This window comes from Hemicordylus capensis, chromosome 3, assembly GCF_027244095.1.
Source record: "Hemicordylus capensis ecotype Gifberg chromosome 3, rHemCap1.1.pri, whole genome shotgun sequence".
In the NCBI taxonomy this organism is placed as follows: domain Eukaryota; kingdom Metazoa; phylum Chordata; class Lepidosauria; order Squamata; family Cordylidae; genus Hemicordylus; species Hemicordylus capensis.
This window is the reverse complement of record NC_069659.1, coordinates 152869628-152890260: the sequence shown is the minus strand read 5'-3', so window position 1 is coordinate 152890260 and position 20633 is coordinate 152869628. Positions and strand designations below refer to the sequence as shown.

The 20633-nt window shown below is 43.6% G+C and overlaps 1 long non-coding RNA gene across 22 annotated transcripts in view; it reads right to left on the bottom strand.

The window, feature by feature from the left end:
- The window catches only part of LOC128351527 (uncharacterized), a 55908-nt gene that overhangs the window by 7397 nt on the left and 27878 nt on the right, over positions 1 to 20633 (bottom strand). For 5 of the 22 annotated variants that reach the window (XR_008319831.1, XR_008319828.1, XR_008319833.1 and 2 more), the window contains exons 1-6: positions 16470 to 16676; positions 14442 to 14516; positions 8627 to 8783; positions 7088 to 7227; positions 5420 to 5823; positions 1258 to 1295 (exon numbers count right to left, since the gene is read on the bottom strand). This is a non-coding gene — a long non-coding RNA (uncharacterized LOC128351527). Of the gene's footprint in view, positions 1 to 1257; positions 1296 to 5419; positions 5848 to 7087; positions 7228 to 8626; positions 8784 to 14433; positions 14517 to 16469; positions 16677 to 17095; positions 17152 to 17807; positions 17943 to 20633 lie in introns of those variants that run through there. The other 17 variants (XR_008319835.1, XR_008319844.1, XR_008319845.1 and 14 more) reach the window with 13 other exon arrangements.

Here is a 20633-nt window from a genome sequence, read left to right as displayed (position 1 = left end):
TAAGGAGCTATGGTTTGGCTGAATTCAAACTCTAGCTATCCGGGTCCAAGGCCAACACTCTAACCACTGCACTATCTTTCACATTGTTCTATAAGATAATGCATTTGAACATGACATACATCAAGTTATATGAACAGATGGTCCAGTGATCTGACTATAAAGCATGACACTGTCTTAGTGTCGGAACATTGCACCATCTGACTCAGTGCTGCCTAACTCTGAACGGCAGTGGCTTTTCACAATTATAGGCAGAAGTTGTTTCAGCTGCACCTTCTAACTGGAATGCAAAGGACCGAATGTGAGACCTTTCTGCATGCAAAGCGCACGTGGTCCAGTGATGAGCAAATAGGGCCCCTCCCTCTAAATCTAACTACATATAGATTGAAAACATTAAGACTTATTCTTTGAAAATGAGCATGTTCCTTTAGGAAACTAGACAACTAAGAAGTTGATGAATGGGGATTATGAATGGCAACTGATAAAGGAGTTTGAGGAATCTCAGAAGTGGATATTGAATGATGATCAAGTCATATGTGAACATTGTTTTGCACATTTAGTACTATTACCTAGTCCTGTGAACATGAACACTACACAACTTAACAAATAATATGTCAGACACCCAAATAGCTACTCCATTTCTATTCCTAACCAATAAAGGATTTCATTAGTTTGGCACTGAGTAATGAAAAGAAAGGCTAAAAACTGCCTCTCACATTGTATGAGTGACCCATTTATGTATATCTGTATCTATCTAGGCTTCTTAAGATTAAAAAAAAACTTATCTGTTTAAAAAGGCTTTTAATGTATTTTACTGCAGCTTGTATCTGATTAAGGTTTTTTTTAAAAAACTGTCTACTGTGTTTATTATTGTAACTGTTTTATTGTTCTGCTGTTGTAAGCCACCCTGCGCAATATTGCACTGGAGGGGTTGGAAATAAATATTTTAAATAATCAAAAATAGGCAAATTACACAAACAAGGAAGACCTATGAAAGAACATTAGATTTATGTGCTCTTTAGCAATACACTCCATGAAAAGCTCTTATTGTGACTTTTCTCCAATCTAAGAAGAAAATTGTACCTTCGATAAATATCAACTTTTATTTATTAAACAAGATTTACTAGAAAACATAATTTGCAAAGATTAAGGATCACATCTATGTGTACATTTAAAAAGTTTTTTACACTACTTCTATTTGGAAAGGCTAGATTAGTAGAGACATGAAATCTAGATTTTTGTCTTAATTTCATGACTTACCAGCACAAATTACTTTCAACAGGAAAATATGAGTCACCCTGTAAAGAAAAGAAGTGTGGTGAGGTTTTAAATACTCCATGTTTATGCTGTCAGCTTATTAAACATGGCAGTTGTAACACTGTCATGGCTGATCATTTATAGGAATAGAAGAGGAGCTCCTGCTGCTGATTTGCCCATAGAGTCAAAATGTTGATAATGCAAATTCTGGGCAACCTGTTTTACAACATTCATCTACTGGAGCCAATAGGTCCTCCCCTACATACTAGGATAACCATTACTGTATAAACCATAGAGGCGTCTTAAAGACTAGCTTTTTGTGGCATGAGCTTTCTCAGGCAAAAATCTAATTCAGTTGCAAATGGGCAGCTCCAAAGCTGGAGAGAATAGCCCTGTTCAGACCTTATGTTTTACTTGTGTACAGATGTTTCCACCTGACAGTCACTCATAGGAGGTACTGTAGTACGTCCCCATGTCTCTGTGCATATAACAAGAGTCTCTCTTACAGACAGTGAGAACTTTCTCACGATCAGTGAGAAGGGCTTGAAAGTGGGTGGTGGGAAAAACTGCTCAAACTTACCTTCCCTGCAGATGATCCATGAGTCCTTGCTGGGTGCACTCCCTGCGCGCCCAGGCAATCCTCCGCTGGCCCAAGCAGTGCAGAGGGTTGGGGGCCGGGATGCATTGTCCCGGCCCCCAGAAATCTCATGATGCACTGCGTGAGTGTGCAGTGCGTTGTGGGTATCCCAGCAGCAACGACCAGGCACCCATCACTACTACATCACCAGCTAAAAGCAGCGCTGCACACAATTGAAAAACAAGGCTAAAGGAGCTCTTGCTTTAACATTGTTTAGGAGGCTGGCTCCGCAGGTGGGTTTGCTGCCTAAGCACCACTGGGATCGGCTGCAATCCTGCCAGTTCTTACGAGCAGCCTAGAGTGGGCTTGATTGCCTTAGCCCCCTCTTGGATGCACATGAGAACAGGCTCAATGCTGATGCTGGCTCTCTGTTCTCGCCCCAAGGGCTCTTGAAGCAAGGTTGGAGCAAATAACTGCATCTGTGAAAGCTATCTATAGATACTTCATTCTACATTCTACCATAGGGCTGGTTCATGAAAAGAAAAGGGAATTATGGCTGGCTGACCCATACAGAATAGCATGTACATGTGCACAGAGGCCTGAAATGGGCCGGAAACGGCTCAATCTGTCATTTGGGAGGCACCAACTCCCCCCTTGAGGTTTCTCCTCGAGAGGCCACCTCTGCCCCTGCTGCTCAGCAGTGGCTGGTTCAAAAAGTACCAAAAAAGAAAAAGTTTAACTCCCCCCCAGCCCTCGGGGTGGGGTGGAGCTCCAAAGCCCTCCAGGTCTGGGTTTCAAAATGACCAAGGTGTGTTCCTGCTAGTGCCAAAATCACTAATGGTGCAAAGCTTGTCAACAGGGGCAACTCTAGAACAACTAGTTTGGGGGAGCAAAGGGTAGCAATGATTGAGGGACCAACGATTTTGCTATATATTAAATAGTATACTTATCAAGGTAAGGAAATTAATGACATTGATTTCCTTACATTTCTAAGTACACTAAGATTTTTCCTAAGTATACTAACATTAATTTAATGTAGTTCATTACCTTTGACATTTTCAAACTTATTCAGAAAATGGGCCATTAGAAACTACTGTCGCTTTCCAGGCTAGTTTTCTCTCCCTGTCCAAGACTATGTGGCAGGAAATACTGGACTGGGGCAAGAGGTTAGTACCAGATGAAAACTGCAGGGAGATGACCCTGCACCCCCAGCAATCAAGATCTCACCCAGCCCAGTTCCTGTCCAGGTAAGAAGCTAAGAGGTTGGCCTGGCACCTAAGAGGCTGGTGGAGTCTTCAAGCTTCTGCTGCTTGTTCTGGGGTAGAAGAGTGAGCGAATGAGGCTTTTAAAACAATGAAAGGATTTTAAAATAGTTAATTCAAGCTATAGAACCATAATATCCTATGACTGTATTGTCTGACAGTTTGCTGTGAAGTTTCAGTCTGGTGCATGGGGGAGTGGATTAGATAGATAGATAGATAGATAGATAGATAGATAGATAGATAGATAGATAGATAGATAGATAGATATGGGGTGGGGGGGACACCTACTATGCTACCCCTTGGATTGATGGTACAAGTTGAGTGAATTGACAGAAATCCATTGTAAAACCCCTACACAAAACAAGTTTTGAATACAGCGGATTTCTAGAGAGTGTCCCCAAAGTCAATTCAAGCAGCTCTGTGAACTTGTACTTTCCCTTCCCTTCGAAGAGCAGCAACTCCAGTGCTAGTCAAAACTTCCTTGCTATTGAATAATTAATGCAAGCTGTTCCTTGCTCCAGTAAACAGCACATTTTTGGTAAAGAAACCAGCTGGTGCATGAAAACAGAGCATATGCATATACCTCAAGACAGTTTCCCTCCCAATATGGCCTTTAGGAAACACCCATCCATAATCCTTTCTGCATGAGTGTGAACCCCAGTCAGTAGAAAAAAGGGCTGGCAGTTGTTTGTATGTCAAACGTGGTGTGAAGACAGGGATGTGCAATTTTTGTGTGCTCTGGGTCCACAGTATTCTCCAGACACTGGTTCCTGTTTTCCGTGAGTGTTTTGCCACATGACCCAGTTCTACTGTAGATGATCAGGCTCTGTAGTAAAACCTTTGGTTATCTATTAACCAGAACATTACATTCAAAACTCAAGGATTACCAAGCAGCATCAGTATGGAATTTTCTCTCTCAGATTTGGAAAATAATTCTGTTTTTCTCATGAGTCATACTCTGGGCTAACATTTTACCAGTCCTTAGTTAAGAATGATCTCATAATGTTCCTCTAGTCCAATATTCTGCCTTCAACAGTAGGCATGTACACTGAACCGGTGCGGGGAAGTTTGAAGGTGTGGGGGGATGACTTTAAGGGGATGATGTGTGCACACGCGCCAGGTATTTCCGGTCTGAGGAGGGACGGGGTGAAAGGGAGGTATGCTTGTGTCCTGGTTTACAATGGATGCTGGGGGGGGGAGCAGCGGGAGGGGTAAGTGCACCCTCCCCTGCCTTAAAGTCACACCCCACCCTACCCCACTTTCAAACTGGCACAACTAGCAGTCGTCCGAACTGGTTCCTATAAAGGGCCTCCAAACTGGTTCTGTGCACATCCCTATTCAACAGTGGCCAATCAGATGCCTCTCAGACACTCAGCAACTGACCTTACTTGTCCTTTAAATATCTGCTGCTACAAAATGTAAATATGTGTGCTTTAATATTTCTATGAGAGAGAGAGAAAAGGTCAAGAAACCAGACGTAGATCAGTTAAATTAAGAACAAGTTTATACCATCAGCACAATAAAGTGATGAAGCTTGACTTAACCTCTTCAGCCTGTGGTTAAGGGGTTTGTTCCATCTTTGAATGTAGGGGGGAAACACTCCCTGCACATATAAGGCTAATACTGTATAATCAGGGATATTATATACAAATATATAAAATCAGGGAGAAAAGGGTCAGCCAAACTTTCCCTACAGCGTGCTCATTTTCTACGTCTGGGAGCAATTTTTTCCCTGTGCTAGAACATTCAAACATACAACCCCTACCCGTACCTGAAGTGGTAGAGTCTGGGAAATAGTACGGTATACTGCTTGATTCTGGAATTGTATAAAGTGCTTCTTAATCTATCTGATCCAGGGTGATTAACTAATCAGAACGAAAACACTAAAAGTTCAAATGCACATGTATCCATTCAACATGCATGACTTATTTGTTACTACAGGAGGTAGACATTAATCTGTCAAACTTTTGTAAGTCACCAAAAGCAATGCAACCTTTGACCTGGGGTCACCAAAATGGCACCCACTTTGAATGACTTCTGCCAAGACACCCAGCCTGTTGCACACATTTGTCTGCAGCCTTATGGAGCATACAAGGACAGGATGATCTTTGACATGCAGACACCTGTGTCACATACTGACAAGTTTCAGATGTAGACCAGCTCTCCCCTCCCTGCCCCCATTCAGGTGCAGAGGCAGCTGGACTGAAGAATGAGCTTTGGGGTCCTAAAGTGCTGTTATTTCCACCTGTTGAACACATGTTGCCATTTTAAGTGATAAAACTTTTGAGCCACCTTAAGAGTGTGCAAACAATTAGGGTTTGTTTACCTGGAGTGGTGGTGGTAGTGATATCAGCAGCAGATAACATGGAGTTATATTTTCATGGTTTATATAGAGGAGTACATTTCTGCAAAGTCTATGGCATTTGAACATATCTTCATTCCAGTTTTCTTTATGTCATTCACTATGTTCTCTGCACAGCAGCTTCAGCGTATAGACTTCAAATATTTATACCTTGCTTTTCCTTTGCTCCAAGTAAGGTAAAGTGTGCCATCAAGTCAATTTCGACTCCTGGCGCCCACAGAGCCCTGTGGATTTCTTTGGTAGAATACCAGTGGGGTTTACCATTGCCTTTCAGCATCTTCCTATAGTGTTGCTGCCAAATATTGTACCAGTGGGGATTCGAACCGGCAACCTTCTGCTTGTTAGTCAAGCATTTCTGCGTGGCACCACTTAAGGTACAATAAAGGAAACATCTATTAAAACAAGTTATGACATTTTTAAAGAACGGGTTCAAACATTTTAAAAATGTCTAGCTGAAACACTGAAGAAGCACTGTTAAAGAATAGACAATCCACTCTAACCAGAGAGAGCTTGGATACTGTAGATGGACTGGAATTGTGGGGAAAGCCCACAAGAGAAAACTCTGATGAAACTTCTCTGGATTACAAAGCCAGATCCCGTTTCTTCCATCAGCTGTTTTCATTATTGTGGAGCTAATAGATAGAAGAGAGCTCTTCCCAATAGTTTTAAATTAAAAAGGGACTTCCAGCCCCCTTGTCTGCCTCTGTTATTCCTACCTACAGAAATGCGAGCGTAGCTTAGTGCTAGAGCATCTGATTTGCATGCAGATGGTCCTGGGTTCAGCCCCTGGTATCTCTAGGTAGGGCTGAGGACTCCTGTCTGAAACCCTGTAGAGTTGCTGCCAGTCAGCACAGACAGTACTGAGCTAGATGGTTTGACTGTGTATGTTTCCTTTGTAAAGGGAAGCTGCACTCAGAGGCAAAAGCACTGTGAGATAAGCAAACCCCAAGCCTGCATTTAAACAAGAGGCTTGAGGAACACTTGAAATATTAGAGGTTCAGCTAAATAAAACGGATATAGGGGTATACTAATAGGGTAGGGTACAGTAGCTAGAAATCTTTGGAGAGTGTTATTAGGATGGGCTTTTAGAGGTGGGCTCACACTGTCACAAGATGTGATACACTTCATCACATGATAGATTGGTAAAGTGAAGTTCCTATATATGGGCTAAATATAGCCACTCATTTCTTCATGGTTAGTATTAAATATTCATTCATTTATTTATTTTATTCAATTTCTATACTGCCCTTCCAGAAATGGTCACTGGAGGTACTATGCCGGGGATGGATAGGGCCAGTTATAGGGCCACCTGGATAGGGCCACCTGCTACATAAAGCAAATCACCACGTTAAAAGGTGCCTCTTGGCCGAGTTAGCAGGGGTGTCATAACATGCGTATGCTCATTACTTACAACACCCATCCCAGTACGCAGTCGGTCAAGTGTGACTGGCATTTACCCCACTACCTTACTATCATCTGTGATGATGACTCAAGGCCACTTTAATTGCCAAGTGGCTAGTCGTCTAACAATACAGATCTTCCAAACCAAGAATACAGAACTGCTTCGGGGACCTGTAAGCTTAGGCAATGATAAAGTGCAAGAAATCAGAACATTTTAACAGTTTCTCTTACTTTGCCCGAGAACTGAGAGATCAAACTGTCTTCTCCTTCCTTCTTTCTGCATTTTACCTATCTTTCTCTCTGCTTACCAGTAGAGGGCAGCCTGTGAACGGGGGTAACTGAGGCAGGCAAGGGAGCTGGAAATCAATCTGCTGTTCCATAAGAAAAGCAACCGAGAGAGAGAGAGAGAGAGAGAGAGAGAGAGAGAGAGAGAGAGACTTTAAATATGATGTCACTCTCTTTTATAAATCCATGAATTCAGTGGCTCACATTCTGCACACGAGTATGCAAGCCTTGTAACATTGTGTTTACACAACTTGTGTAATTTGCACAAATGGCATTTGCACACATTGTGTCACACAATTCTATTGGAAATAATATTAATACTACTACTATACTATAATACTATATTTATATAGTAATATGTTTTTTGATGTACGTCTATAGAACATGGCCCACATCAGACACAAAAGCAAGCCGTGGTTGTTGAGAATCAGGCTTAAATGCTCCCAACTGTCTTCTCTCACACCTTCCTGGTAGCTTGGCCATCTGTATCATCCTGCCAAGTGGTAAGAATGATTAAATCGCACATTAGATGCAGTTGTGTGGTGGAATGTGATAAAATGATTATTTGTGTGGGCTTTAAAATCACAGTGGCTGACATCTAGACTAGCTTGCTGAATAGTACTACTCAGGACTTACTCTAGAAGACTACTTAATTTCAATAGGACTACTCAAGAGTAATTAAGTCTGGATGTCAATCAGTCTTCTTATAGCAACAAGTGTACATACTAATACTAATCAGTTACTTGGAAGTTAATCCCAATCACTTCAGTGGAACGTATTTCACATGTAAGCTTCAAGGATCAAGTTTTACCTCTACAACATACATCACATGCTCATATCAAAATGAACATTTCAACAGTTATGAAAAGTATTAATTTCACTTTCAGATAAAGTGCCATCTAGTGGGTGCTGCAGTGATTAGTGGAAAAACATTAGCTCCATGCCACAACACTAGTACATATAGGCTGGGTTCAGATGAAATACAAAACCGGAGGTACCTTCACCTCCAGTTTCACTAACCAAACATCCGAGTCCAGGGAACTGCAGTAAAAGCGGGAAATGGACCCACAGTTTCCCTCCCACAAACTCCACTTGTCACCCTCAGTTAACTTTAGGTTTCATTGTCCCAACCTCCAGTTTGCCTGTGGCAGTGGTATATTTGAACGTGGCACCGCCATTAGCCTTCTCCCAAGCTGGAGTTGAGGGAGGAAGCTCCTCCCTAGCTGCAGCTGCTATTGGCTGTGTGGGCTGTTCTTCAGGAAAGAAGGAAGCCTGCACAGCCACATCTCCCACCTCTCTTCAGTCTTATGGACTGCAGAGAGAGCCCTCTCCCCAACGTTCTAACGTGACGGGAGAGCAGGGGGAGGGGGGAGTGGAACATATTACATCTGAACCAAGTGGTAGAAGGTTTCAAAAGACCATAGACTAGAAATGGAGGTTTGGGAGAGGGAAATGGAGGTGAATCAGAAAACGTCTTATGCTCACATTGAGACAGAAAGGATTGTTGAATGTTTTCATGAATATTTGCTTCTGCTCCACCTATCCAGGTGACTGCTACATAAGAACAGGCTGTGCCAGAGGGTGAATGCATAAGGGTGCTCATCCTTGCATCTCTCAGCGTTGAGGTGAGAAGACCGGGGGCCTGGAAACAGAAAGAACAAATAGAACATTCCTTGTGTTCAACATAGTTAACAAGTGCATCACAAGACATTGGCCCAGGGACCTTGTTTACCATCTGCCTAGGTAATAGTGACTAATGGGGGACTTCTGCTCAAATCCTTATCCTCTGGTCTATGGGGTCCCACAAGGCTCAGAATTGTCCCCCATGCTGTTCAATGTCTACATGAAACCACTGGGAGAGGTTATTAGGAAGTTTGGATTGAAGTGTCATCAAAATGCAGAGCTGGTCTTGTGGTAGCAAGCATGACTTGTCCCCTTAGCTAAGCAGGGTCTGCCCTGGTTGCATATGAATGGGAGACTTGATGTGTGAGCACTGCAAGATATTCCCCTCAGGGGATGCAGTCCGCTCTGGGAAGAGCAGAAAGTTTCAAGTTCCCTCCCTGGCTTCTCCAAGATAGGGCTGAGAGAGATTCCTGCCTGCAACCTTGGCAGGAAGCCACTGCCAGTCTGTAAAGACAATACTGAGCTAGATAGACCAATGGTCTGACTCAGTACATGGCAGCTTCCTAAATCCCTATGGCACCCAGCTCCACTTTTCTCTGATATCAGATTCTAGGGAAGCAGTGGATGTACTGAACTGGAGGCGGTGATGGGCTGGATGTGGGCTAGCAAACTGAGGCTAATGCAGACAAGATGGAGGTGCTGCTGGTCAACAGAAAAGCCAATTCAACCAGCTCTAGAGGACATTGTACTCCCCTTGAAAGAGCAAGTGCACAGCTTGGGGTTGTTGCTGGACCCGGCTCTGCTTTTGAATGCTCAGGTGGAGGCGGTGGCCAGGAGTGCCTTTCCACCGCATCGACTAGTGCACCAGCTATGTCCCTTTCTCAAGCAGGCAGATCTGACCAATGTCCAGCTTAATTACCATAATCCAGTTCACGTTGCAGCTGGATTATGGCAATGCATTTTAAGTGGGACTACCCTTGAAGAGTATTCAGAAACATCAGCTGGTACAGAATGCAGCTTCCAGGGCTCTCTCTGGAACTGCTCACTCAGAAAGAGCTGCACTGGCTGCAAATTTTCTTATTTATTCGACACATTTATATCCCACTTAAAACTTACGTCTCTGGGCAGCTCACAATCAAATACAAATGACAACAAAATAAAAAAAGGTTAAAACCTCAATAATTAAAAAAATTTAAAACAATGTTAAAAATTATCAAAACAGTATCTGATTAAAAGCCTGGGTGAACAAATGTGTCTTGACTGCTTTTTTAAAAAACGTGACAGAGATGGGGATGCTCTTATTTCAGCAGGGAGCACATTCCAGAGACTCAAGGCAGCAATGGTGAAGGCCCGTCCCAGAGTAGCCACTAGACAAGCCGGTGGCAACTGCAGACGAACCTCTCCTGACTATCTCAGTGGATGGTGAGGTTCATAGCATATTTAAAATATGTTAATTAAATACAAAAAATAGTGAAGAAGAAATTCGCTTAAATACCCATTGCCTAAGTTATTTAAGGCTTTATAGGACATAACCAGCACCTTGTATTTTGCCCAGAAACCTATCGGCAGCCAGTGTAGCTCTCTCAATACTGGAGTGATATAGTCTCTCCAAGATTACCTAGAGACCAATCTGGCTGCCACATTCTGGACCAAATGCAGTTCCGAAATATATACAAAGGCAGCCCTACATAGAGCACATTGCTGTAGTCAAGTCTAGAAGTTACCAGCAGATGTACCACCATTCTAAGGACATTTATTTTAGGGATGTGCGAATTGATTCGGATACAAATTGATTTGTACCTGAATCTAGCTGATTCGGAGACAAAACGAATCACCCCTGTGGTCCATTGGCTAGATTCGGGTACAAATCGAATGTACACTACCACCTCACCACACTCTCCCACCCCAGATCCCACTTTATGCCCCAAATCTGCCTCAAGACACTAAACCTTCAACAATTCACCAAAAATCAGCCCTTTGTCCAATTCCTCTGCAATTTGGGTGGTAGCCTCCACCCATTAGGCACTTAACTTAAACTGAGTAGTACTTCACTGCCTTGCGGGTGGGAGTGGGGTGTAGTTGGCACATGGCAGTTGACAATTGGCACTGTCTAAAAGACAGTCAAAATGAATAGAAGAAATGAAGGTGTGTAATGAATCCTCATAAGGATTCATTGAGTGAAAGTTATTATACACCAAAGAATCCAAACACTTGAAAAATAGTGACCACACATCTTGCTCCATAACTCCACTTCTATAAGGGCTAGAGCTTAGCTTTTTTTAAAAAATGAAAGCTGGGAATCTGGGGAAATTAATAGGAAGATCCAAAACCCAAATCGATTCGATTCGGATCAGCCGCGATTCGGATCCGAATCTAATTTGGGGTGATTTGGATGGGTCAGATTCGGATCCAAATCGAATCAGGGCTGTTTCGATTCGGTTACAAATCGAAACACAGAAAATCCGAATTGCACACCCCTAATTTATTTCAAGAAATGGATGTAGCTGGCGTATCAGCCAGAGCTGATAGAAAGCACCTCTGGCCACTGCCTCAACCTGGGACACCAGGGAGAGGAGTTCATCCAGAAGCACCCCCAGACTACGTACCTGTTCCTTCTGGGGAAGTGTGACCCAATCCAGAACTGGCAGATCAAAATCGTCTACCAAGTTCTGACTTCGCACAATAAGTACTTATGTAGATTCAGTCTCAGTTTGTTATCCCTCATCCAGCCCATCACCGCTTCCAGGCAGGCATTTAGGGAGGCTATGCCTTCTCCCAATGATATTTACATGGATAAATAGATTTGGATTATCAGCATACTGATAACATCCTGCACCAATTCTCCTGATGATCTCTCCCAGCAGTTTCATGTAGATGTTAAACAATATTGGAGACAATATGGAGCCCCGAGGGACACCATACAAGTGTTCATATTTTGAAGAGCAACAGTCTCCAAGGGACACCATTTGGAATCTGTCCAAGAGGTAGGAGAGGAATCTCCCACCCCCAACCCCCTCAGACACTCCAGAAGGATACTATGGTGGATAGTATCGAAAGCCACTGAGAGATCCCAAAGGACCAACCGAGTCACACTTGCTCTATCAATTCCTAATTGGAGATCATCCATCAGGCCAACCAAGGCAGTCTCCACCATATAGCCCACCCTGAAAGCCTGTCTGAAATGGATCTAAATATTCCGTTTTCTCCAAGAAAAGAAAGGCTTTTTTTAAAAAGGCTATTTAAAAAAAAAAAAAAACATTTGAAAGCCTCTTTTTTTACCCAAGCTTTCTCAGGTTTTTCATTTAAAAATACTGTTTGTTTAACTTTACGGTTTTTAAATTATTGTATTGTTTTAACTTTTATATGTGTTTTAATTGTTGTTGGCCGCCTAGAGACACAAGTTTGGGCGGGGTATAAATTTGATAAATAAATGAATAAATAATAAAGACATAAAGACAGCCTGAGCTGGGAGGTCACTACCCTCTCAGTCATCTTGCCCAACCACGGGAGGTTGGAGACAAGCCTATAGTTGCTTAAGGGGTCCAACCCTGGCTTCTTCAAAGAGGTCTAATAATTGCCTCCCTAAGACAAGGAGGCTTCCTGACCTCCCTCAGAGAGGCATTTATAATTTCTGCCAGGACTTCTACAACAACTTCCTTGCCAGATAGTATAAACCATGTGGGACAAGTGTTAAGAGAACAGGTAGTAGGCCACACCATTCTAAGCAGCTTGTCCACATCCTCAGGAGTCACAAACTGGAACTGATCCAGCCTAACCACATAAGAGGAATCACTAGACACATCCACATCAGACACTGCCATAATTGTGGGGTCTAAATCCAAGTCGGCCCAAATATGAGATATTTTATCCACAAAGAACTCATTAAACATGTCACAGTGGGTTACAGATGGTTCCAAATTCTGATTCAAGGGAGGAGAGGCACTTACTAGCCCTCTCACAACCCTGAACAACTCTGCCAGATGTGAGCTCAAAGATGCAATACAGGTAGAAAAGAATTGCTTCTTTCCCTCTCATATTGCCTGAGCATAGATCTTCAAATATACTCTACATAAGAATAGCCTTGCTGGACCAGGCCCAAGACCTATCTAGTCCATCATCCTGTTTCACAGAATAGCTCACCAGATGCCTCTGGGGTCCACAGTCAGGAGGTGAGGGCATTTCCTGTCTCTTGCTACCTTGCAAATGGTATTGAGAGGCATTGTGCCTCTGAGACTGGAGGTGGCCCATAGCCACCAGACTAGTAGCCACTGATAGGCCTGTCCTCCATGAATTTGTCTAAGCTGGAAGCAGATGGAAGCAGTCTGTAGTAACTGAATAAAACTGGGGTGTTTTTTTTTTGTTCTTTCCTTTTTACAAGGCTCTCAAAGTTGGTTTTTAACTCAAGAAAAAGGGAGGGCGGAAAGGGGATTTCTCTGGTGCAAAAGTGTCCTCAAGCACTCATCAGCTATCAGTATTCTCATCACGTAGGCCTACACATGGAAGTTTTTTGTACTTATCCAACAGCAAAATAAAGAGAGTTTTCTCTGGGATTCCACTCCAAGCCAAGGGAGGTTGAACTTTGGCTGATAAGAGGGGTGGCGGTGGCAGCATTTTAATTGTACTGGAAATATAGATTAGTTTCATGAGCAGCCCAGCCAGGCAGCTCACCAGGGATGATTCAGCATTTTTTTCTCCTCGCGTGAGCTGCTCTGAGACAAAGGCTTAACCTGGTACAAAAGCCAAGCCTGAGACCAGCTCAGTTGGGGACTCCATTGGGCAGCGGGGTAATCAGTACACCAACAGAAGTCCCAGACTATTCCCGGGCCTGGCCTCCAACCTTAAGTACACACATTTGATATGGTCAGACACATATCTTACCAGGGATCCTGGTAAGGGAGTATTGTTCTTATAGACCATAGCCACTCCACCTCCCAAGTCCTCTCACCTGTTCCTCAACAAAGTTCCCTGGGGAGAGAAATTGAGACCAGACTGGGCCAGCAGCCTCCCCCAACCAAGTCTCCAACCACCAGAAGCATTCTCAGATATGCCTCTGAGAACTTATACATTCCATTGTGTTCCTATTTTTCCTTCTATGTAGATAAAGCAATGTATGTCTTTTCACATCATCCACTGACTACACAAGGGCAATTTCCATGGCAACTTTGAAGTAGCAAGTATTAAGTCCATGACAGGAACAGTTGCCTAATTAGTTCAATTTGCATGTTGGCATTACAAGGAAGGCACTATGCTGGCATTTGATGAACGACCATAAACAGTCACTCACGGATTATACAAATCCATGGTGGTTTAGATCTATTAATGGCTATTAGCAGTGACAGAATGCAACCTCCTGTTCAGAGAAAGAGTGTTTCAGGTCAGGGCCCGTCCCAGATGGTAATTTAACTTCACTTCACCACAGGAAGGGTGGATGTGCATTCATACATCAGGGAGATTTATGTCAAAGTTTGTGCAAGACTTCAAGGTGCCCTCCATACACGATTTGGATTTCCCCCTGCGCATTGGAGTTTCACCTGCATTATCTCCATCCTAAAAATTTTCACTTTTTATGGAGCATTTTTGGGATACTTTGATATATCCCAACATTTCTTCTGAGATGTATGGGAGGATCAAGCCTAACTTTTCCTTTTAATATTTAAATATAGATTTACTTGGTGACCTGGTGGAAGATTGACTGCCTGAAGGAGGAGCAATCCACCCATTTTTCTTGTCGATCTTCTGCAAGACTGCCTGCCTGAAGGGAGAGCAAAGAAAAAGAAAAAAAGACCCAGATAAATATATCCAAACAGAAAACCCAGCAGAACAGTGCAGTAGCATAGGGAGGCCATAGGCGCCCCATTATCAGGCTACCCACCCCCACAACCCAGTGATGTCCCCCCCAGCAGTGCCCTTCCCCCTCCAGGACCCCTTATTTTTCTGCCACATAGGAGGAGCCACTTTTCTCCATGCAGTGTGCAGCAGTGGTGGCAGCAGAGGCAGCAACAGCAGCAACCTCCCTGAAGGAGCAGCTGGGAGTGGACTGCCCTGCTCTCATTGCGCAGTTGCCACAGCTGCTGCATGCACCACGGAGAGAGAAGGGGCACCCTGCGCACATGGCAGAAAAGGTGGCATGTATGTGTATGTATGTACCAAAAAGAAGCAGTATATGCAAGCACACCCAAGAGTCAGCAAGGGAAGGGCATAGGGATGTGCACAAAACCGGTTTGTGTGGTTCAGTTATAATTAGAACCAAACTGGAACCAGTTCTACTAGTTTGGGATCTAAACTGTTAGAACCGGCCTGTGGTTTGGTTCACATTAGAACCCCTTAGAACTGGTTCTAAAATTTCTCCATATGAAATAATGGGGCTCAGACTAGTCCATTATTCCCTATGGGTAGCACACAGGGGTCCTAAAGTGGGGTGTGTGGTAGGCCCCCATGGGTGCCAACTACCACCCAAGCACACTCAAGCACCCAAGCAACTGGCCAGAGGGGCAATTTTAAATGATTTTAAAATATTCTTAAAGTTTCATCTTTTCTCCCAAGGGAATAATGGGGATTAGATTTTTTTAATGTCACATAGATCCTATATAATTGATGTGGATGGGGCTCCTTCCTGGGTCTGCTTAACCAATCAGACACAAGGATTGGGAATTATTAATTGAGGTTTATTGCTCTGCAGTCAGCAATAGGTAATCAATAGGCTCACGCTCTCAAACCAATTACAGTTTGGTTACAGGTGCATCTTACATTTATACAAACAATCTAAATGGTGCTGATACCCTAGACACAGTATACATGGCCTAAGCATCTAGTATGCACGCGTGCAAATGATTCATTGTTCATCTGATGATTACTCCTTATTTGGTTAGATCCTGTTTTCTGGCAGTGGGAACCTTAGCTGTCTTAGCAAGTTTCATAGATACAATTTAGCTGGAGAGAGATAATGACATTAATCATGAGAGGTAGTGATGTCCCTGGGCTGGGCTGGGGTTACTTTAAGTTAGAATGAGGTCTTCTGGGCAAACATGGAGTTTCTTTGGTTTTCTAAACACATCATAATGAATCCCTATGTAGAATCTATGTGCCATCAGGTAATTCAACACTATTGACATTAGAGGATCCACATGTGTTGGATTCTCTGATAGCACATAGATTCTAAATAGAGAGATTTATTATGCAGAAAAAATGGGGCAGAAAAATGGGCCAGAAGCCTGGAGCCAGACTAACTGGCTGGGCAACAAGCATGAGGGAGGATTAGGTTCCCACCACACACTCACTCATTATGCACACACACAAATTGAAGCACAACACAGTCAGACAGGAAATAAAATACTTAAATATTGTTAATTTTTCAAAAAAAATAAAAAAAAAATAGAGGCCCAGACAGGCAGTATGCTTCCAAAAGAAAAATGGGAAGGAAACAGCTGCTTCTATAATCAGAAATAAATTTTAAATGCATTTTTAAAATCCTTTTTAAAAGAAAGGCAGCCAGGAAAGAGGGTAAAAATTGGGGAGAAATGGGCCAGAGGCCTGAAACCAGGCTAGCTGGCTGGGTAACAAGCAGGGGGAGGATTACAGCCCCACCATACACTTCACTACACACACACACACGCACAAAATGTAGGCCAGCCAGAAAAATACTTAAATATTGTATTTTTAAAAAAAAAATAGAGGGGGTAGGTGGGAAAGCAGGAGTCAGTCAAACCTCTCTCTGGAGACTACCAGTCCAGACTGCAAGGCAAGGCAACCAAAACAACAGCAGCAGCAGCTCCTCATTCTCTCTCAGGCAGCAGACATGAGCAGCAGCAGCAGACATGAGCAGCAGAGACAGTGAGAGATTCCAATTCATAAGGTGGTTTCTAAATATACTTTGAATAACCCTCCTTGGAGCACCTCCCTTGTCTCTCCCCCCTGGCCAATGGGATGACAGGTGTCCCTGAGTGACACATTTTCAAAGCCATTCAAAGGGCCAGACACATCTGGCCAATCAGTATCTGCAGCACAGCCAATTGCTCCAAGTGACACACGTGTCACAAAATGGATGACAGTCTCTTTCTTACACAAAATGGAGGATTGAGACACTCGAGCCAGTTATATCCTGCTCTTTTAGAACGGGGCTTGATCTGGTTTGACCTAGAACCAACTCTAATTTTTATTTTAAAGTTCAGGCCCTACCTAGAACCATCAAACCAGGGTAGTTCTGTTTAGAACCTGTTCTATCTAGAACCGGTTTGCACATCTAGATCCCCCCCGCAAGTGTAAGAATATATCAGAATGGAATTTTCATGTGTGAAGAGGTGGTGGCTTAGCAGCGGGGGCAGGGCAGCCTACCTCAGCCTGCTCCCTCAGGGGGGCTACTGCTCCAGCTGCCCCCACCATGAGTGGTGGGGAGAAAAGGGGTGCTTGAGGCCACTGTGAAGTGCCAGATTACAGTAGTGCCACCTTCTGGCAACAGGCAGAATGTTTACCGCAGGCTTTACGACAGGGTGGGGGTTTGTCAATGTGGCTTGTCTGGCAAGCCATCAGTCTTGTGGAAGTCTCCACCAAAATAAGTTTTTTAAAAAGGAAACTGAAATAAATTCTGATGGGTCCAATTTAACATTTTCAAAGACACACACCCGCATGTGCAGATAGGAGAGATGAGGAGCGGCACCCCACCTCCTCTAGAAAGCTATTACTCAGAAGTTGCCAGAGAAAGACTGGGAAGCAAGTGGTATGAACGGTGCATGGGAAAAACTCACAAGGATCAGAGAGGAACCCTATTAAAACAACATGGATGTGAATGGCCCCCAGGTTTCTCTGAATTATCTTTACTGGCTTATATGTGGCTAATATATGCCCTCATAACTTGTACTACTTTACCCCACTTAATCACGCAGTAAAGCCTGCCATCTGGTAAAGGCTCAGGATATAACAACTGCCAGGAGTTTTCTCACCTGAAAGTTTGAGCCCTACACCCTTTTACAGAAGCTACTGAAAGTTGCACTCCTATGCATTTTACCAGAATTCCTTCACTGACAGTTGCTCTTGCATAGTAGCTTACTCAGAGATAAGGATCCCTTCTGTAGGAGCAGACTGTGTACTCAGTCTGTGTACTCAGGGTGAAAAGGTATAATATCCTCATTTCTTCAGATGTGGAAACTTCTTAATCCTTAATTCTTTCTCCACTCTATTTCAAACCAGTCGTGTTACACAGTGAGCCAGGTCTCATGATCTGTGAGACCTGGTTTCTTCTGCAGAGAGAGTTTATTCTGCAGAGAGGGAGCCCTGGGCGGCCAGATCGACCGCCCACACGATTGCCGGCCCCGAGACGGAGCCGGCGGGGGCTGGGGAGCTCGGGGGCTGCGCGGCCCCTGCAAGCCCCAGTATGCCCTGCGCGAGTGCACAGGGCATGCTGGGGAGATCCCCAAGCCGGGAGGCGGCTTTTTGCCTCCCAGCTGGGGAGCTACTCACGATTGTAAAAAGTAGGTTTGCAGAGCGCTCGCTCCGCAAACCTGCTTTTAACCAGAGTTTCCAGAGCGGGTTACCCACTCTAGAAGCACCAGGCTCACAGCCGAGCCCGATGGTTCCGACGATTAACAAAAATCGAGCTAGGCTCTCCTGGCCTGATTTTTGTTAATTGTGAGAATAGCCCCAGTGTATTCTGGAGCTCCAGTATTCTGGAGATGAGATTGCAAAACTTTCTTTGTTCAGAGCACTTGAATTTAAAAAAGGCATTTGCACTGGAAAATACAGAGAAATTAAAGCACATCCTTATGCAGATGATTTCAAAAAAGATTGATTGAATAAGTGCCGTCAAATCAGTGTCGACTCTTCGTGACCACATAGATAGATTCTCTCCAGGACGATCAGTCTTCAACTTGGCCTTTAAGGTATCTCAGTGGTGTATCCATTGCTGTGAGGAGAGGAGAGCTGGTCTTGTGGTAGCAAGCATGACTTGTCCCCATAGCTAAGCAGGGTCTGCCCTGGTTGCATATGAATGGGAGACTTGATGTGTGAGCACTGCAAAATATTCCCCTCAGGGGATGAAGCCGCTCTGGGAAGAGCAGAAGGTTCCAAGTTCCCTCCCTGGCTTCTCCAAGATAGGGCTGAGAGAGATTCCTGCCTGCAACCTTGGAGAAGCTGCTGCCAGTCTGTGAAGACAATATTGAGCTAGATAGACCAATGGTCTGACTCAGTATATGGTAGCTTCCTATATTCCTATGTCGTAATTGAATCCATCCACCTTGCTGCTGGTCATCCTCTTCTTCTCTTTACTTCCACTTTCCCCAGCATTATAGACTTCTCAAGGGAGTTGGATCTTTGCATAATCTGTCCAAAGTATTATAGTTTGAGCCTGGTCATTTGTGCCTCAAGTGAAAATTCTGGATTGATTTGTTTTATGATCCATTTGTTTGTTTTCCTGGCTGTCCATGGTATCCTCAAAAGTCTTCTCCAGCATCAAAGTTCAAAAGCATCAATGCTTTTTCTATATTGCTTCTTCAAAGTCTAGCTTTTGCATCCATAGAACGACACAGGGAAAATAGTTGTCTGAATGATTCTAACCTTTGTAGGTGTAGACACGTGACGGCATCTAATTATCCTTTCCAAGGCTTTCATTGCAACCCTACCAAGTGCTAGTCTGTGGCGTATTTCTTGACAGCTGGATTCTGCTGTTGATGGTCGATCCTAAAAGGCAGAAGCTATCCACCACTTCAATGTCTTCATTATCAATTCTGAGGCTGGTTACTGTACCCGTTGTCATTAGTTTAGTTTTTTTGACATTTAGTTGTAGTCCCATTTTTTCACTGTGCTCCTTGACTTTCATTACTAGAGCTTGCAGATCATCCGCATTCTCAGCTATCAGAGTGATGTCATCAGCATAGTGGTCTATGAGGTCTATCTTTCATGACTTTGGCTTCTCTCCTCTTCTGGGTAATTTCCACTGTCTGTTCTGACATCCATTTTGATTTCTTCTATTTCTTGGTCTTTGGCAGTCTCTTTTCACATTAGTCCTTAACAACTTCTTTGATTTCATTCCACAGTTCCTCTGGTTCCCTATCAATGAGGTTCAGAACTTCAAAGCAGTTCCTGATATTCTCCTTGAAAATGGTGGGTACATTCTCAAGATCATATCGTGGAAGCTGGATAGCTTTGTTTTTCCACTTTAGCTTGACTTGGAACTTGCACATGAGCAGTTCATGATAGGTTCCACAGTTAGCCCCCAGCCATGTCTTTGCTGTTATAACTGAGCTCTTCCACCTCATTGCACCAATAATGTAATCAATTTGATTTCTGTGTACTCCATCTGGTGATGTCCATGTCCAAACTAATAAGTCGTTCTCCTGCTTCATTTCTGTTTCCTAAGCCATATAGGCTGACTGTGTTTTCCTCCTTACCTTTTCCAACTTTGGCATTCCAGTCTCCAATCACCAGCATCACATCTTGCTTGCATGTTCTGTCAATTTCAGACTGAACTTGAGCATAAAACTCATCAACTTCCTCTTCTTCTGCATGTTGTTGGGGCATAGACTTGAAGAACTGTAAATGTTAAACGGTTGTCCACAAAATATAATTGGTATTAGTCGGTCACTGACCGCACTGTACCCAAGTACTATCCTTGCCATATCCTTCCTGACTATGAAAGCAACACCGTACCTCCTTTGGTTTTCATGTCCTGAGTAGTAAACGCCACGGTATGATTTTCTGACTGAAAGTGTCCCATTCCAGTCCATTTTGATGCCCAAGATGTCAATCTGTAGTAGATTCATTGCATCTTTCAGTGTGTCGAGCTTTCCCGTATTCATGCTTCTTACATTCCACGTTCCCACTGTAATTCTGTCTTTGCAGCTTCGGATTGTCTTTTCCTGCACAGCAACATCAGGTGCTA